Source organism: Pogona vitticeps, chromosome 1 (genome assembly GCF_051106095.1).
Source record: "Pogona vitticeps strain Pit_001003342236 chromosome 1, PviZW2.1, whole genome shotgun sequence".
Lineage (NCBI taxonomy): Eukaryota > Metazoa > Chordata > Lepidosauria > Squamata > Agamidae > Pogona > Pogona vitticeps.
The window spans coordinates 305,796,299-305,813,446 of NC_135783.1; the positions used below are offsets into that span (position 1 = coordinate 305,796,299).

The 17,148-nt window shown below is 41.0% G+C and overlaps 1 protein-coding gene across 1 annotated transcript in view; it reads left to right on the top strand.

Annotated features, from left to right (window-relative positions):
• The window catches only part of FMN1 (formin 1), a 240,870-nt gene that overhangs the window by 12,636 nt on the left and 211,086 nt on the right, over positions 1 to 17,148 (top strand). The gene's annotated exons all lie outside the window — the stretch shown is intronic.

Genomic DNA, 17,148 nt, shown 5'->3' on the forward strand with positions numbered 1-17,148 from the left:
ATCCCCCCCTCCGAGAGTGCCATTCGCTCTTCCGCGCTTCGCGCCCACGGACCCTGCCGAGAAAAATAATCGACATTAGTATGCTCTTTGCCTTTTCTGTATTTCACTCGGAAAGAGAACGGCTGCAAGGCTAGGTACCATCTGGTTAGTCTAGGATTGGTTTCTTTCATTCTCTCTAACCACTGTAGAGGGGCATGGTCTGTGACCAGGTCAAAGGGCGCTCCTAATAAATAATATTTAAGGCTATTAGTAGCCCACTTAATGGCTAGAGCTTCTCTCTCAATGACAGCGTATTTTTGTTCCCGGGGTGATAACTTCCGACTTAAATACAACACCGGGTATTCTACCCCCTCTTTAACTTGAGAGAGAACAGCTCCTATGCCTCGATCGGAAGCATCCGTGAAGAGGGTGAAAGGTATGTCAAAATCGGGGGCAAACCGAACTGGTAACTCGCATATGATCTCTTTCAGTGTAAGGAATGCCCTTTCTTGGGAAGGACCCCACACTACTTTCACCGGGGCCTTTTTTCTCGTTAAATCAGTGAGTGGGGCGGCTATCGAGGCAAAGTTAGGCACGAACTGTCTGTAATATCCTACCAGGCCTAAAAACTGCTGAACTTCCTTCTTTGTCCTGGGCCTGTACCACCTAGAAATTTTTGTTACCTTCTCTTCTTGGGGTTGTATTTCCCCTTGTCCTACTTTGTAGCCTAGGTATTCTACCTTGGGTAACCCTATCTTACACTTTTTAGGGTTAACGGTTAACCCCGCTTCCTGCAGCCTCTCTAATACTCTTCTCAAATGGGTTAGATGTTCGTCCCAAGAGCTACTGAAAATAATAATGTCTGTTTGATCATTCTCCCACCCCACTGGTGACCCTGTTAGGGGTCCAGACTCATAATGGATGTAATCCTGTGATGGTGTTCTTCTTGGCTTCCCTGACATTCTCAACCCCCTCACCCCATTAAGGGGTGTATCAAAGACTCAATAAGGGGAGCCATGTCCTCAAGTTAGCAAGAGCTGAGCAGGATAGGATGTTAAGGATAGGACCTTTTAGAGGTCACGTATTCATAAAGTTTCCATGAATTGGAGGCCACTGATCAGGCATTTTTTTTAAAAAAAAGAGGACTAAAATCTCATTTAAGTACACCAGGCATATACTTCCAATTGAGAACGACCAGTGATAAATAAAGCCCTGCTATTGTTCAAGGTCCAGGTGATGTAGGATGAAGTTCACTAAAAGCCAATGCCCCAAAGTCCTCACCCCTAATAGCTGGAACTGACCTGTTTGGATATCTGGAGAGAGAGAGACATAAGTTAGTGGTTTGTTTCTCTGGGGTGGAAAAATTCAGCAGCATAGCTATTATGTAGCAGACCTCTATACCCCCTGGCTAATGGTGTTTTCTTTTTGTCTGTAATGAAATTTTGTATTTTGGTCTTTGATTTAAGCAAATATTCCCTGTGCTTCTGGGCCTGTGTGTCTGAGTGAATAGATGTGTTTTACTGTAATGTAGTTAACCTTTGCTTGTAAAGTTGTCCGCTTTTTCTTTCTGGAAGAGCATTTCTATTTTGCTTAACTAGAGCGTATATGATGTTATACTCGTACAGTAAAGGGAAGGATACTCTTGAAATAAAGATGTTTAGGAATAAATCCAGAAATGATTTTAAATTGGTTCAAAATTTTTCTTTCTAGCAAAGTTATTTTTTTAAAAAAAAGATTATGTGTGTCTGACTTTTATGCAGTTACATACAACTCATATGTTTTTGCTGATGTAGTATTCTGGTATTTTTTGGCCTTGAGGTGGCAGCTCCTATCAGACGAGTCTTCAGTGTTCATTAAAATCAGACTTGGGTTCATCTTGAGCCAGAAGCCTTCAAATCAGATTCTGGCTCCCTACACCACCGTAAGCGCTGAGCAAATGTGGCTGTTACTGGAAGTTCAGGCTTCAGTAGTCATACTACCACTTATAATCCTCCTGAATCTAGCCTAGGATCTCTTTTATACTACTGGCATAAGTAACAACAATCACATTTGCTGCCTTCCTTTGCCATTTATTTATTTATTTATTTATTTATTTATTTATTTATTTATTTATTTATTTATTTATTTATTTATTTATTTATTTATTTATTTAATTTATATGCCGCCCACACTACCCAAAGGTCTCTGGGCGGCTTACAGCCATGAGGAAATTGTTTATGGAAGGAGATCACCAGATGTCTGTGTTCTAACTAGTCTTTAAGATGCTTACCTCTTTGTGGGCCTAAACATCTGAACAGCGAGTGATTTAATGCCACAGCAAAATGTGTTCTATGGATGTTGCTGTAGAAGTAAGCTAGTGAACTTTTTGAAATCTTCACCGATGGCTGTCTTCAGAAAGGCAGATCCACTGATTGTGTTTATTGTTTTAGAAATTAATTATCATAAAAGGCAGAGTGTGTGACAGACACTGGGCTCCTCAGGAGTATGAGGACCCCTCAATTTTTTTATTCATGCATTTCTTAAACTTTTATACTGTCCAATTAATGTGAAGCACTACTCTGGGCAGTTAACAGTCAAATCATAAAACAATGTAACAATAAACAAAGAAATCTAATAAAGTACATCATGTAAATGAACAACATAAGACTAACAAATAAATCAGCATAAACAGTAGATGGAAGGGCAACACAGTTTGGCAGCATTTATGAGAGGATGTCCTGAAAAGCTTCAGTATAGAATATCATCTTCAGCAACCTCTTAAAAGTTTGGAGGGAGGGGACCAGATTCAGCTCAACCAGAAACCCATTCTCGAGAGATGGTGCCACAACGGAAAAGGCCCAGTTATTGGTGGAAGAGTTCAAGACCATAAGGACTTGATATTTGGTTGAAATAGTTGCTGTTTGCTTTGGATAGAGTTAGAATCGGTCTACTTAAGTATTGACTTTTAGCCTTTATTATTCCTAGTATAAGTTTTCTATGTAGCCAAGCTGCCCAGTGAATTTTGCTTGTCCCTGGCTCCAGGTATGTGTGGGAGACAGAAAGAGTAAGATAAAGAAATAAAATGAGAATTTCGATTCCTGCTCTGTGGTAATTAAAGGGGGAGAAGGAGGGGGGAGAAAAGCACCAATTTAACATGTTTTCTGAAGGTCAGAATGGAGGGCGGCTAGTGTATATCAGCAGAGAACATGTTCCATAGCATTGCAGGCACCACTGAGAAGGCCCAATTCCTGGTGGTAATTTTCTAGGTGTGGCCAACCACTCACAACTACAAAGCTTGGCTGGACTGGGTAAATGATCTTAGGGAGAGATGCTCCAACAGGTAATGAGGTCCCAAACCATTAAGGGCCTTGTTAACTATAAGACCCTTATTATCAGCACTTAGAACTTGGCATGGAAGCAAACAGGAAGCCAATGCAAGCATGTTAGGATCGGGAAGAAGTGATCATATTATAGGTACTGCAAAATACCTCCTAAGTGGGCAGACTCTCCATCCAACAACATGATCTCCATCTTGTCAGCATTCAGTTTGAATCTGTTAGCCCTTGTTCTGTCTTAACAGAGGTCAAGCACTGCTCCAGGGTCCGTACAGCTTGCGCTGTTGAAGAGGAGAAGGATTGAGAGAGTTCTGTGTCATCACTATATTGATGACGGCCAACTCCAAATCCCCAGATGACCTCCCCCAACAGTCTCATATAGATGTTTCAAAGCATTGGGGTGATGAACTGTGGGACTCCATGGTGAAGAACCCATGATGTTGAAACAGCCTCCACAAGCTGCTCCCTGAACATGGTCATTGAGAAAGGACCACAGCCAGAGTAACATGGAACATCCGATCCCTAAGCTTGATAGGCTATCCAGGAGGATAGGCTCAAAGGCCACTGAGAGATCCAGAAGGACCAACAAGGTTACACTCCCCATTTTCTCAGAGTGGGCCATACTTTGGTTTCTTGTCCTCTCTTAACAAGATTAAAACAAGCACAGTGACCAAAACTGTCTCAGTCCTGTGGTGCCATCTGAACCTTGATTGAAATGGATTTCGACTATCAGTATCTTCCAAGAATGTCTGCAGCTGGTCTGCCACAGCAATTTTCCCAAAACAGGGTATTTGTGACAAGTCTGTAATTACTTACATCCTCTGCTGCTAAAATGGGTTTTCTCTGAGTGGGCCGTACTATGGTTTCTTTCAAACAAGTGAGCATAAAGCCCTCTTGTAATTATGCATTAATCATCTGAGTGTCCCAGTCGACTGCTAACTTCCTGGCAGATTTCAGAAGTCAGGAAGGTTCATAGGGCCAACAGAGAGGAAGTGGGGTTGCAGCGTGCAAGTGCCTTGTCCATGTCATCAGGCATTACAGATTGAAATTGATCCAATAAAACCAGACAACATGGTGCATTGGATGTCTCAGCATGATCTACTGCCTCACTAACAGAGTTGAGGTCCCTATGGATGGTCTCAATCTTTAACTGAAAATGAGGTACAAATTGATTAGTGGTAACAATATCAGATGGACAACTGTTTGACTGTCCAGTATTTGTAAGGTTCCAGACCGCTCGATAGAGGGCCATTTGCTAATGAGAAGCCCACTAATGAGTGTGGTATAGTAAGCTCTCTTGGTCAATTGAATGGCATTGCAATACTTGCTGGACAATTTCCTTACTGTAGCCACAGTAGATTCCCACTGGAGGAAGCTTTTCTCCAGTTGCTCTCTAGCTTTTTCCTCAGATATTTCATGTTTCAAAGTTCACCCATAAACCAGGGTAAAGAAGAAGTTCTTGAATGGATAGGGCATTTGGGAGTGACAGGAGCACCACCTTGAGTCCTTTTTAAGGAGAAAGGCAGGATAAAAATATTTTAAACAAACAAACAAACCAGATCAAACAAGAGCTCCTGGAACCTAATTGGGTCCAGTAGCCTCCCGGAGTAGGCCATCCTAGTGAGTCCAGCGTCCCCATGGAGTGGGGTCATCACTGTCAATCTAAACTTTAGCAGATAATGATCTGACTGTCACAGGACAGAGGTTGTTAAATCCAGAACCGTAGATTAGCCTTATCTCAACCAACTGTAGACACCAAGTGCCACCTGAATGGGACCTTTCACATATCAGGATAGGTCCATGATTGTCATGGAATCCATGAATCCCTATGCTGCACCGTGGACATCCATCCCCAGATGGCTGTTGAAGTTGCCTAGGCATTAAATCCTGGGAGACCTCAACAGTAGATGTTGAGATTAAGTCTGTCAGCCCTGGAAGGGAGAACTCTGGGTTGTGGAGGGGTTGGTACATCCAATCCAACAGGTTCCTGATTACAGAAACAGTTGGATTCCCACCTTCCATGTTTCATATCACTTGGATTGCAATGGCTTCATTCTGAGGATACTTGCAGTTGGTGAGTATCTTCTTAAGGTATTTTGGTACTTTCTAAGTGAGAGATCATGGATGAAATCAGTTTAATTCTATAGCATCGATAGGCATTAAAGTTCAGGAGAATAGACCCTAGGAGAGAATTCTGAGTACTTAACCAAATTTCAGCATTCCATAGGATTTCAGGATTCCTTAGGATGGAAGCATAGCAATTAAAGTGCTGTAAAACCGGTATAGTTGGGCATTACACAGTTTATCTATATTTTACTCTCTGTTTTAATGGATTTTTTTTTAAAAAAGCTCAATTTATGTTTCCTGTCTCTAAAGAAACTTAGAACTGCTTCTGATTTCGAAATTGTAGTAGTTTTTTTGTGTGTCCATGCGTGCTGGACAACCCTTTCATGGCCCTCCATATGATTTGCATGATAGGGAAATGATTTATGTAGCATTGCAAATTTGACTGCCTAGATTTGGGATACTTGTATATCACAACTGAAGGGGTGCACCCTTGATGCCTTGGAGGGGAGAGAAGTAGGAAAGGAGGAGGATGACTAATAGCCTGGATAAAGGACAAAAAGCCCAAGAGTTGGGGATAGAGAAAAGAGCATGAAAGACAACCACCACCAATATGTGGAGCAGGAACTAAGGGAAGCTGGAACAAGATTAATGAGTCCTCACATGGAGCAAGGGAAAGACAGGCAGGAAAATAATAGAGAAAAGCTGGGTGGGAGAGAGAAATGGCATTGTGGTGAGAACAGGCTAATAGGTTTTGAATTAGATGAAGCTGTGAACTGTACAGGATGTCTTGAAAATTACCTGTGCTGCCATGCGTCTTCTAGTCCTGTGTGTCTTTCTATCATGTTTCCTCTAAAAGAAATAAAAATGAAGGGAGGACAAACAAAAATCAGTGTAATTTGGAAAAAGCATAGCAATATTGGCTCTCTTGTGTCGAAAAAGACAAATACAGCATTTTTGCTCTTATGTTCAAATTGTTTAATAAAAATATAGAAAATGACTCCTGCTAATCTCTTGAGATGAGAGTTTAGTTCTATGTATTTAAAGGAGAAGATGGAGATGCAATTTAAAAAGGCAAAGGATGCATAGAACTCCCGGTGGTTATATCTCCCACGCTCTTTCTCCAAACATGGCACAAGTCCTCTGTCTTAGGGGCAGAGACCGATGACTCAAGTGGGGATGGAGTGGGGTGGGGTATCCATGCTATGCTTTTGTCTGTACTTTACAAGATATATCCCAGGCAAAGGACCTTGGATAGCTCCTCTGTAGTGCAGACTCAAACCTGGAATGGATTTGCAGACTCCAGTCCCCCACCCCCACCCCCAGACTAGAGTCACCAGTTGCCACTGCTCCAGCTTCATTCAAATATCACAGATGGGTGAGTTCTGGGTGCAACACTCTGGGGAGGGGAAGCACTGGAAATTATTATTATTATTAAATTGGTCTCTCTTTGGCTTTTCATTTACAGCACTGATATTTTATAGATCAGTTCCACTCCTGCCTGTGGCAAACATGATAAATGCAAAAATTCAAAAAAGTACTTGGCTGAAGCCAGTGCATTGTCCTAATGGAGATTCCTGCCTTGTTTCCATAAGCCATATATATATAACTTATGGAAATAAGGCAGGGATCTCCATTAGGACAATGCACTGGCTTCAGCCAAGTCCCTAATTTCTAATTGAATCAGCAAGACATGGGCCAATTTAAACGAGCTCCACATTGAAGCATGAGTCCTAGCCATGGAGGTTCCATACGTAGGGAGGCGTGCCCAGAGGAAGCAGGCCAGCTAGCTTAGGGAGAACCAGGGAACGTTCTGTATGTTGCTTTCTGGCATGGGAGGACCTCCCTCCTGAATTGCATAGTACAAGATATAGTAGCATGGTTCTTTTATCTGAGGAGGAGATGAGCTATGGAGAGTAAAGAGAAATGCACAATGCATGGTGAACCATCTTTGGAAACACACAGTCCTTGATGGATGCTGTAGGTCAGTGGTTCTTAACCTGGGCGATAATGCCCCCCAGGGGGCGATTTCATTTTTCAGGGGGGCGGTAGAACGAAAAGGGGCGGCGTGGGGGTGCTGGAGCAAAAGGGGGGCGGTAGGGGGCGCTGGAGCAAGCCAAACCTGTGAAGATGGCTGCAGCCTTTTTACAATGTGCATGAATATATATATTTCCTCCTATCTTAATTTAGTTTCAACGTTTTTGTCTTGAAATTTTTAGTTCCTGCATTTTATGCCCTTTTTATATTTCTTTTTGAGTCTTAAAATTCGCTTGCAACTAAATCATTAAATGTTACGTTTTGAGGGCATTTCATTTTCTTGGAATTGAATTTTGTTTTCAGGGGTCATTGGATTTAAGTGTCTTAAACAAACAAACAAACAAACAAACAAACAAACAAATAAATAAGATATAATAAGAAATAAGAGGGGGGCGATGATAACTTCCTCAATGGCTCAAGGGGGCGTTTCTTTCAAAAAGGTTAAGAACCACTGCTCTAGGTGAGAGGGGAAAGGGAATGAGTGCTGGGGCTCATGCCTTATCTTTTCTTCCCATGTGGTGGAGAGAAAGCAGTGAAAGTGAATACAGTAGATTTCCTTCCTCTTGTGGGTTCCACTGAAACACTATGTATGTAGTTTTATAAGAGATAGCCATGTTAGTCTGTGCTAACATATTGGGTAGAAGCAAACAAAAGAGAAAAAGAAAAAACCATTGTGGCACCTTAAAGACTAGCTGCTTTATTTTAATGTGAGCTTTTGTGGACAAGTCCAGTTCCTCAGACATAAGCCTCTTATGGCTGAGGAGCTGGACTATGTAATGTAGTGACTGTTCTGTTCTGTTCTTTATAATCGTGTAAAGTAGAAGTGTTCTTGAATATTTGATCAGCGGTATAGTGTTGATAGGGACGTGGTGGCGCTGCTAGGGACGTGGTGGCGCTGCAGACTAAATCGCAGAAGCCTGTGCTGCAGGGTCAGAAGACCAAGCAGTTGTAAGATCGAATCCACGCAATGGAGTGAGCTCTTGTCTCTTGTCCCAGCTCCTGCTAACCTAGCAGTTCGAAAGCATGCAAATGCAAGTAGATAAATAGGGACCACTTCGGTGGGAAGGTAACAGCGTTCCGTGTCTAAGTCGCACTGGCCATGTGACCACGGAAGGTTGTCTTCGGACAAACGTTGGCTCTATGGCTTGGAAACGGGGATGAGCACCGCCCCCTAGAGTCGAACACGACTGGACAAAAATTGTCAAGGGGAACCTTTACCTTTACCTTATAGTGTTGAAGTGCCTTGCATTTGCTGACAGAAAGCTTATTTCCGTGTTGGAATCAGCGTCTCCCCTAGTGTTGCAGATGGTTACAGTAAGGTAGTTCAGGAAAGACATAATAGGACCCCCATAGCCATTAGATTGGTATCTGCGGTTTCACTTGGCAGCAGTCTGAAAATATTAAAAATATTAAAAGTAAAAGCCTAGAAATACATATTTTCTTCTATGTACATATATACCAGAACTGGCCACTAGAAGGAGCCAGAGACCATGCTATGCATTCTTGTTGTTGATGAAGAATACATAACGTGGTCTCTGGTTCATGGGGTGGCCAGTTCTGGTAATACATGGTGAAAATACTTCTTTCTGGATTTTTTAATTTTACCATGCTATGAGCGTTCGCTATTATCTGTGGTTTTCAGCATCTGCAGGGGGCCTGGAACTAATCCCCCATAGATATGCAGGAGGTATGGAGAAAAATTGCAGTCATTATCTATTACAACTCGTGTTCCTTCCTTCCTTTCTGTGTCTATATGAGTTGCTCTTTCCTGACATCCTGGTCTCTGGACTGCAGTAGATTTTATGTAGACTGTGTCTGGAGTTCCAAGGAGAGGATTCTCTACGGTTCTTAGGCAGACAAAGTATTGAAGTTAGTGAAGTATTGAAGTTTCCATGTGTGTTCTGGAGCTAGTATGCTTTAATAAAAATGTGCCTTTTCTCTCTGTCGTTTTCCATCCCCAAAGTTCTAGCTTCTCAGGTCTTGAGCAGAGATTGGAAAATTACTTTCCAAAATAATTTGTTCCTGTTCCTTCTTACACAGCTTGTTGTTGTTATGTCATCATCATCATAGAACTGCGGAGCTGGAAAGGCCCCTATGGATAATCAAATCCATCCCCTATCGAGGAACCACAGTGGAGAAATAAACTCCCAAATTCTGGCTCCACAGACATATACTTAAACCACCAAGCTATCAAGCAGTCCTGGCGCATCTTTTTTAAAAAGGGAACGTAACATTCCGTAGCTCATTCTGTTGCTTTTTTGTTAACAATCCTCCCCAAGATTTAAATGCCTTAAAAAAGCCCTAAACAATAAGAGTAATTAGAAAAATTTCCATCACAACTTCCATTCTGCTGTTGTTTTCCCAGCATATTAGAGAGGTTATACCGGAACATCTCTTATGGTGGTGGAGTACTGGCCACTGACATAAATTCTATCAAATCCTTTAAAAGCTTTCATTTTGGGCTGTTGTACCCAGTCTAGTTTTACATTCTTATTCAGCGATTCTTCCAGCCCTCGCCCGCCGTCTCTCTCTTAGCTGACTGTGAAGCATTACAAATTCTAATTGTTGGGTAAATACATTTTAGGAGGAAATTGTATCTGTACAGTCCACGAGGAACAACTAGATGTTAATAGCATTCCTTATTACTGTGAAGACCCATCATTTAACTTCTTTGAAGGGATTTAGGTTACTGTTAATTTCACTGAAACAAGATCATCCCTATGGTCTTAAAAAGAAAAGCTGACACTGTTGTCTTTTCAAAACATGTTAAGATCTATACCAGCAACTTAAGCTCCTTATTGGGTGGTGTGACTACTAGCTCACTAGAGAAGACTACTTCGTCTATATTGAGCAGAAAATCAATGGTGCAGAAAAGCGTATTTGCCCCAAACCAGAATGTTTAATGTGTTTAATGCACACCTTCTGTGGCAATACAGTGGGGTCTTGACTTAAGAACGGCCCGAGTTAAGAACATTTTGACTTACAAACCACTCTCATAGGAAAATATTGACTTGACTTACATACTTAGATTTGAGTTACAAACTGAAAAAACCCCACGTGGGAGGCAGGGAAAGTGCAAAATTTGAACTTTCAGTTAACTGTTGGCCAGTGAAAAGGGTGCCTGTCTGCTTCCTCACTCCTCCCAGCGTTTAGAGAGTGGATTGGGAGACGGTCTTCAGACTGCCTGGTACTGTACTGCCTGGACTGTATTTTCCCTGCCTTCCCTGAACCTTTCTTGACCTAAGAAAAAAAGAAAAAAATATCCCCCTCTAGTGGTCAAAGGCAGAATAGCAGCTTCCCCTTAGTTTCTATGGACGGAAAAGAGCAGATACGGATCAAATGGTTTTCAATGCATTCCTATGGGAAATGCAGATTTGACCTGCGAACTTTTTGACTTGAGAACCGCCTTCCAATACGGATTAAGTTCTCAAGTCAAGCCCCCACTGTATTACACTTTTTGTCAACAGATAGTTATCTGAATAAATATAGAAAAAGAAGATGAAATCTTTTCATCTGCCCATTTCTGTATGTTTGAACACAATTATTGTATGGAGTCCATATTACACTTCATAACTATGCTGGCTAGAAAATGCTATACTGCAATAATTTGACTAAGAGTACTACTATAAGCCCTCAGTGCTTACATCTGTCTGCCTTTCATTATTTACCATGTGCTTTTATTATTCACCAGGACAACCATATCCACAGGGTCAGTAACTTCAGTGTCACTTATCCTCTATCTGAAAAAGAAAAGTCATCAGAAATAAATGTTCCTAATATGTCTTACTGGGACCGGTGGCTAGATGGAACCAGAGACTGTGGTATATACAGGTGGTTTAATGGAAATGCACTCGTGGTCTGATGTCTCTGAGGGAAGCAGCTTCTAGTGAAGCTGATACAGATAGCTCTCTCAAGGTTGACTCAGCCTTTCATCCTTCTGAGATTGGTACAATATGTAGCCGGCATAATTAAATTATAAACTACCCATAGAGTGCTTTAAGCTCTATAGGGTGGTGTATAAGCAGCAGCTTCACTTTTGCTTTTTTATAAAGAATGAGATGGCTAAACCAAACATTCTTTTAGAATATTTATATTCTTATTTATATTTATATTTATATTCTTTTAGAATATTTATATAAATTCCAAGTAGCTTTTAAGTAAACTTACTTGGATAATTGTGAAACAATGTGATTGTTCTCCCATGTAATATTTGCTTTGAAGAATAAATATTTAAAACTTTCCATCAAAATTTACAATCTACGTGACATTTTCAGGAAACATCTACAAGAAAAAGTTGGTAGGAATCTAATATCTATAGCAGTGGCTCCCAACCTTGGAATCCCGAAGATTCCCAGAAGTCTTCACCACTAGCTGTGCTGGCCAGGATTTCTGGGAGTTTGAGTCCCGAAGTACCTGGGGACCCAAGGTTGGTAACCATTGATCTACAGTCTAAGGAGCATCAGAAGGGAAGCAGAAAATGGTAGCAGAACCAAGGGGAGCTTGTCTCACGGACTCAGTAGCTCATGTGTTCTCAGTGGTGAAGCGATGCAGTTATAGATTCAGAAATTAATGCACTCATAAGGGTCCCCTTTAGACAGCCTGCTGTACAGACATAATTTGTGACACAACTGATGTTTCTCTTCCCACTGTCCAGGGTGAGAAGAATTGCAAATATGTATTCACAAAGGCTTTTACGGCCAGGATCTAATGGTTGTTGTGGGTTTTTCGGGCTCTTTGACCGTGTTCTGAACGTTGTTCTTCCTGACGTTTCGCCAGTCTCTGATGCCGGCCACAGAGACTGGCGAAATGTCAGGAAGAACAACCTTCAGAACACGGCCAAAGAGCCCGAAAAACCCACAACAACCATTAGAATTGCAAGTGTTTATTGCCTTCTTGACTACAGGAGTAGAATGGAGTGTCTATTTGTTAATGCAAAAGACGTTGATGTGGGAATAAGCACTGTTTTGTTGCGGAAAAGGAAACTGTGTTTTAAAATCTGGAAAAGTTAAATGAACTACCTGTAAGCATGGGTTCCAATGTGTAAAGTCAGAAGTAATTTTACCCAGAGCTAACAGTTAGGTCAGTAGCACTAGAACCCAGCAGTTTGGATTTTTGCCAGTGTTTGTGTAAGAATAAGAGAGAGAGACTACCCACTATACCTTGGAACTAATACCTGTAAGAATTTATTTCCAACTGTAGTATTAAATAGCCATGAACAGACTACAGTATTGACTCCTGAAGAAAAAGTCTGGATTATTAAATTTTCTGTCACTTCCTAGAACAATTTTTACCCCTGATAGATTATTAGTCCTAAAAATTACTGGTGATACAACTGGGAGAATGGTTTTTCCAGGAAATCTCTATAGAATGTCATCTGGTGTGTTGCGATTGGATCAATCTTATTCATAGACTTGCATCACTGTGTAGCACAGAATGATTATAGCATAAAGGACAATAGTAAATTGTATTTTAATTGCATTGCTATGACACATCATTGACTTTTAATGTGGCTGAATGTTTAGGCTTTAACTTTTCTTTAAAAATCAGTGCTCATACCTGTGGAGACTGTAGAGTGCTTGTTATTTGTGGACCCCGGTGAGATTTCCCGTTCTGCCATCTCAGCTCCCCCGAGAAGAAAAACAGACCATATAAGAGTAACAGTTTATTGAAGATGAAAGGTAGAGATGGCGATAAAAATGCCACAGCTGAATTACAGCTGGAGTAATAACCTTGGTGCAGCATGAGGAACACATTCTAGCATCAGATGATCCATCTCTCACCCAGTGCTCATCAGCTCAGCCCTTTGCTGGCCATCTGGGGAGAGGCTTGGGCAGCCTGTTATATACTTGCCCATCAAAGCAGATTGGAAATCTCTGGTCTGCTAGGCAAGAAGCCACTCTCACCAGCTGGAACACTCCCATTGGCCAACTAGCAGGGAGTACGGAGGAAACCTATGATCCCAGCATGGTACCCCCTGAAGAAATGAGAGGCTTCAAAGATGTTGAAAAGGTGGATAATAGCAAACACTGTACAGTTGTACCTCGCTAGACAGTTACCCCACATGACAGGTTTTTTGCTAGACATTGGCTTTTTGTGATTGCTATAATGATTTGCAAAACAGTGATTCCCATGGGGTATTTCACTGGACAGTATTTGGTACCTACTTTGCAAACCGATTTTCGCTAGACGACAATTTTGACAGCTCCCTCCGTGCTCACAAACAGGTGTTTTCAGGACCTAAGCTTCGCAAGACAACGATTTCAACAGCTGATCAGCGGTTCCCAAAGCAAAGATCCTATGGCCCATCTTCACTAGACAACGATGATTCTTCCCCATTTGAACACATTAAACAGGTTTCAATGCATTCCAATGGAGAAATGCTTTTCGCTAGATAATGATTTCGCTAAACAGCGATTTCAGTGGAACGGATTATCATCGTCTAGCGAGGCACCACTGCACATAGCACGGTAAAAGAAAAAAACAGGCAGCTACCCCCAGCAAAATTATTTATTTTATTTATATCCTGCCTATCTGGTCAAGCGAGGACCACTCTAGTGGTGACATCTTCCTCCCCAAACCAGACACCCTTCCTGTCTTCATCAACAATCTGGAAAGACGTGCCTCCCTCTCCACTGCTAGCCATGCAGTCACCTCCACCTGGATGATGGGGATATAATGCTCTCGAGCCCCCTAGGAAAAAGCCCACAAGAGGAAAGGCTTTAAGCAGCTAGAGACTGCTATGTATTTTTCATAGCATGGTATTTGACTCCCTCTAGTTGCAGTTCTGGTAATGCATGTGAAAATATTTTTTTTCTGGATTTTTTTCTTTTAGTATTTTTGATATATTCAGACCACAAATAAGTCAATCAGTGGATACTGATGCTGAGGATAAGGTGGTCCTACTGCACTAAGGAGCTGTGAGAATCATGGTTCATATCATCTGATTTGCCAAAGGTTTCTCACTCCGATCTAGAAAGTTCTTAGGCATCTTGTGAAATTAGTAGTATTGGCGTTTATGGTAAATGGAAATGAGAAGCTATGCTGCCTCTATCACTATTTGTAGAAAGGTTGTACAGGGATATGATCACCACCACCTCTTCTAGATCCTTCATCCTAAAAGCAGTTGTATCTGACTTTCTTTAGTGCTCTGAGGTACATGGGATTAAAGCAGCAGCATAGTGTGTACTCCAAGAGCACAGTGTATGGAAGAGAAAGCGCATGGCTCTTGCAGAAATTGAATTAGGAAGAGATCTAATATAATTGACTATGTCTCTGGTTTCTGCTGTGCTGCCTGGGCACACTCATACATCAGACTTTATTAAGGATATATCCAAGCAGATACAATATTAGCAGGTAATAAATGTTGTGCTTAAATGTCACATTTGTAAATGAAAGTATGAGTCTGTGAGAGAGGAGGGGTGACGTCCTCCTTAAACCCTTTGTCACTCATGCCAATTTCCCATGTATTTATTTTAAGGGTAGGTAAAGGTTCCCCTTGACATTTAGTCCAGTTGTGTCAAAACTCTAGGGCATGGTGCTCATCCTTGTTTCCAAGCCATAGAGCCAGGGCTTGTCTGAAGACAGTTTCCGTGGTCACGTGGCCAGCACAACTAGACACGGAACACCATGGTGGTACCTATTTATCTACTTGCATTTTTACATGCTTTCGAACTGCTAGGTTGGCAGGAGGTGGGACTTTTTACTTTACTTTTAATGGACTTTTACCCCGCCCCCCTAGACAAAGTCAACTCGGGGCGGCTTACACGAATAAAACAGGAACAATATAAGATACATAATAAAATCCTACGAACCTATTTCATAGGGACAAGCAACAGGAGTTCACTCCGTCACATGGATTTGATCTTAAGACTGCTGGTCTTCTGACCTTGCAGCACAGAGGCTTAGTAAAGCCAGCTATGTTTAGCAACAGTCCAAGTTTCAAGTGTTATAGGGCTGTTTTTTTTTTTTTTTTTTTTTTTTTTTTTTTTAGGTTCATGGCTCATTTTAAGATAGGTGACAAATTATATCCTTGCAGGACTCACTTCTTCAACAATCCTTCTCATCTGTCAGGACTTCACTTATACAGTGGGGTCTTGACTTAAGAATGGCTTGAGTTAAGAACATTTTGACTTAAGAACCACTCTCATAGGAAAATATTGACTTGACTTACATACTTAGATTTGAGTTAAGAACTGAAAAAACCCACGTGGGAGGCAGGGAAAGTGCAAAATTTGAACTTTCAGTTAACTGTTGGCCAGTGAAAAGGATGCCTGTCTGCTTCCTCACTCCTGCCAGCATTTAGAGAGTGGATTGGGAGACCGTCTTCAGACTGCCTGGTACTGCCTGGACTGTATTTTCCCTGCCTTCCCTGAACCTTTCTTGACCTAAGAAAAAAAGAAAAAAATATCCCCCTCTAGTGGTCGAAGGCGGAATAGCAGCTTCCCCTTAGTTTCTATGGACGGAAAAGAGCAGATACGGATCAAATGGTTTTCAATGCATTCCTATGGGAAATGCAGATTTGACCTGCGAACTTTTTGACTTGAGAACCGCCTTCCAATACGGATTAAGATCTCAAGTCAAGACTCCACTGTACTCTCTATTTTATTTTTCTGTAATATGTTTGTTTCAGCTCTACATTCTGCTTTCTTCTGAGGGTCTTGTTTAGGTGTTTCTGAGGGCCTCATTTAGGTAGTATTGTGTTACACACTGGCAATGCTATCCTTTGTGACTGTACATCAGCGCCTAAGTGGAAAATTACAAATCTTGAGCAGGCTGATGCGGGAAGGTATTTGGGTCCAGTGCCCCTCTGGGTTGTAAAGGCAACTTACCTGCATCTTGGAACTGGGCCTACAAGTTAACTAACAAATGAACTGACAGAGAATGGAATGCTTTTATAATATATGTTGGAGATGTGCCCAAGAAGTAGGTACTTATTACCGTATGTGGTGAGAAGGTAAACATATAATGAAGTTTTGGGAAATGGTTTTAAAAGAAATTAATGAAATATTAGAGTTAATGTAGAAGTAAACCCTAACATAGCATTGTTATCAATATTTGATAAAGAACAGTAGGAATAGATTAAAGAATTAATAACAAATTTATTAACAGCTGCGAGATTAATGATAGCAAAGAACTGAATATGAATTTCAGTTAAGTGGGTGATACAGAGAAATTTGGAATACAAAATACATAGCTCTTAATGATAAGCTAATTTGTGATATTAAGAGGAAAAGGGGGTTGATATGTAGAATAATTTTAATAATATCTGGGGACCTTTTATTGAATATATATTAATAAAAGGGAAGAATTTTGTACCTTCACAAGATTCAGTGTAGTCTTGGAAAGGAAGTACGGCTTCCTAAATGAGTAAATAACATAATGTATGTCTCCAGTGATCCCAGTGGAGAAGTGCACTGTTTTCTGTTAATGTATAGTTTTAAGTGTTTTTTAATGAATTATTTATTTTTAAAAATTGTAGTCTGTAATTTTTGTAGTGTAGCACAATGTATTAATTTTGTTTTTGTTTGGTTTCTGGTTTTTGCATCTGGAAAGTTTCTAGAACATGTATACAATACAACATACATGTGCTGATGTAGTGGGTAAGAGTGTGATATTTGATGCAGACATCATTATTCAAATCTCAGCTGAGCTATGCCCAGGGCAGCCTTAGGCAAGCATCTGTTTCTAAGAATTTGTCCAAAATATGTGCATAAGAATGTCAGGTCTTAACATGTTGTGTTAAGAATTAAGAAAA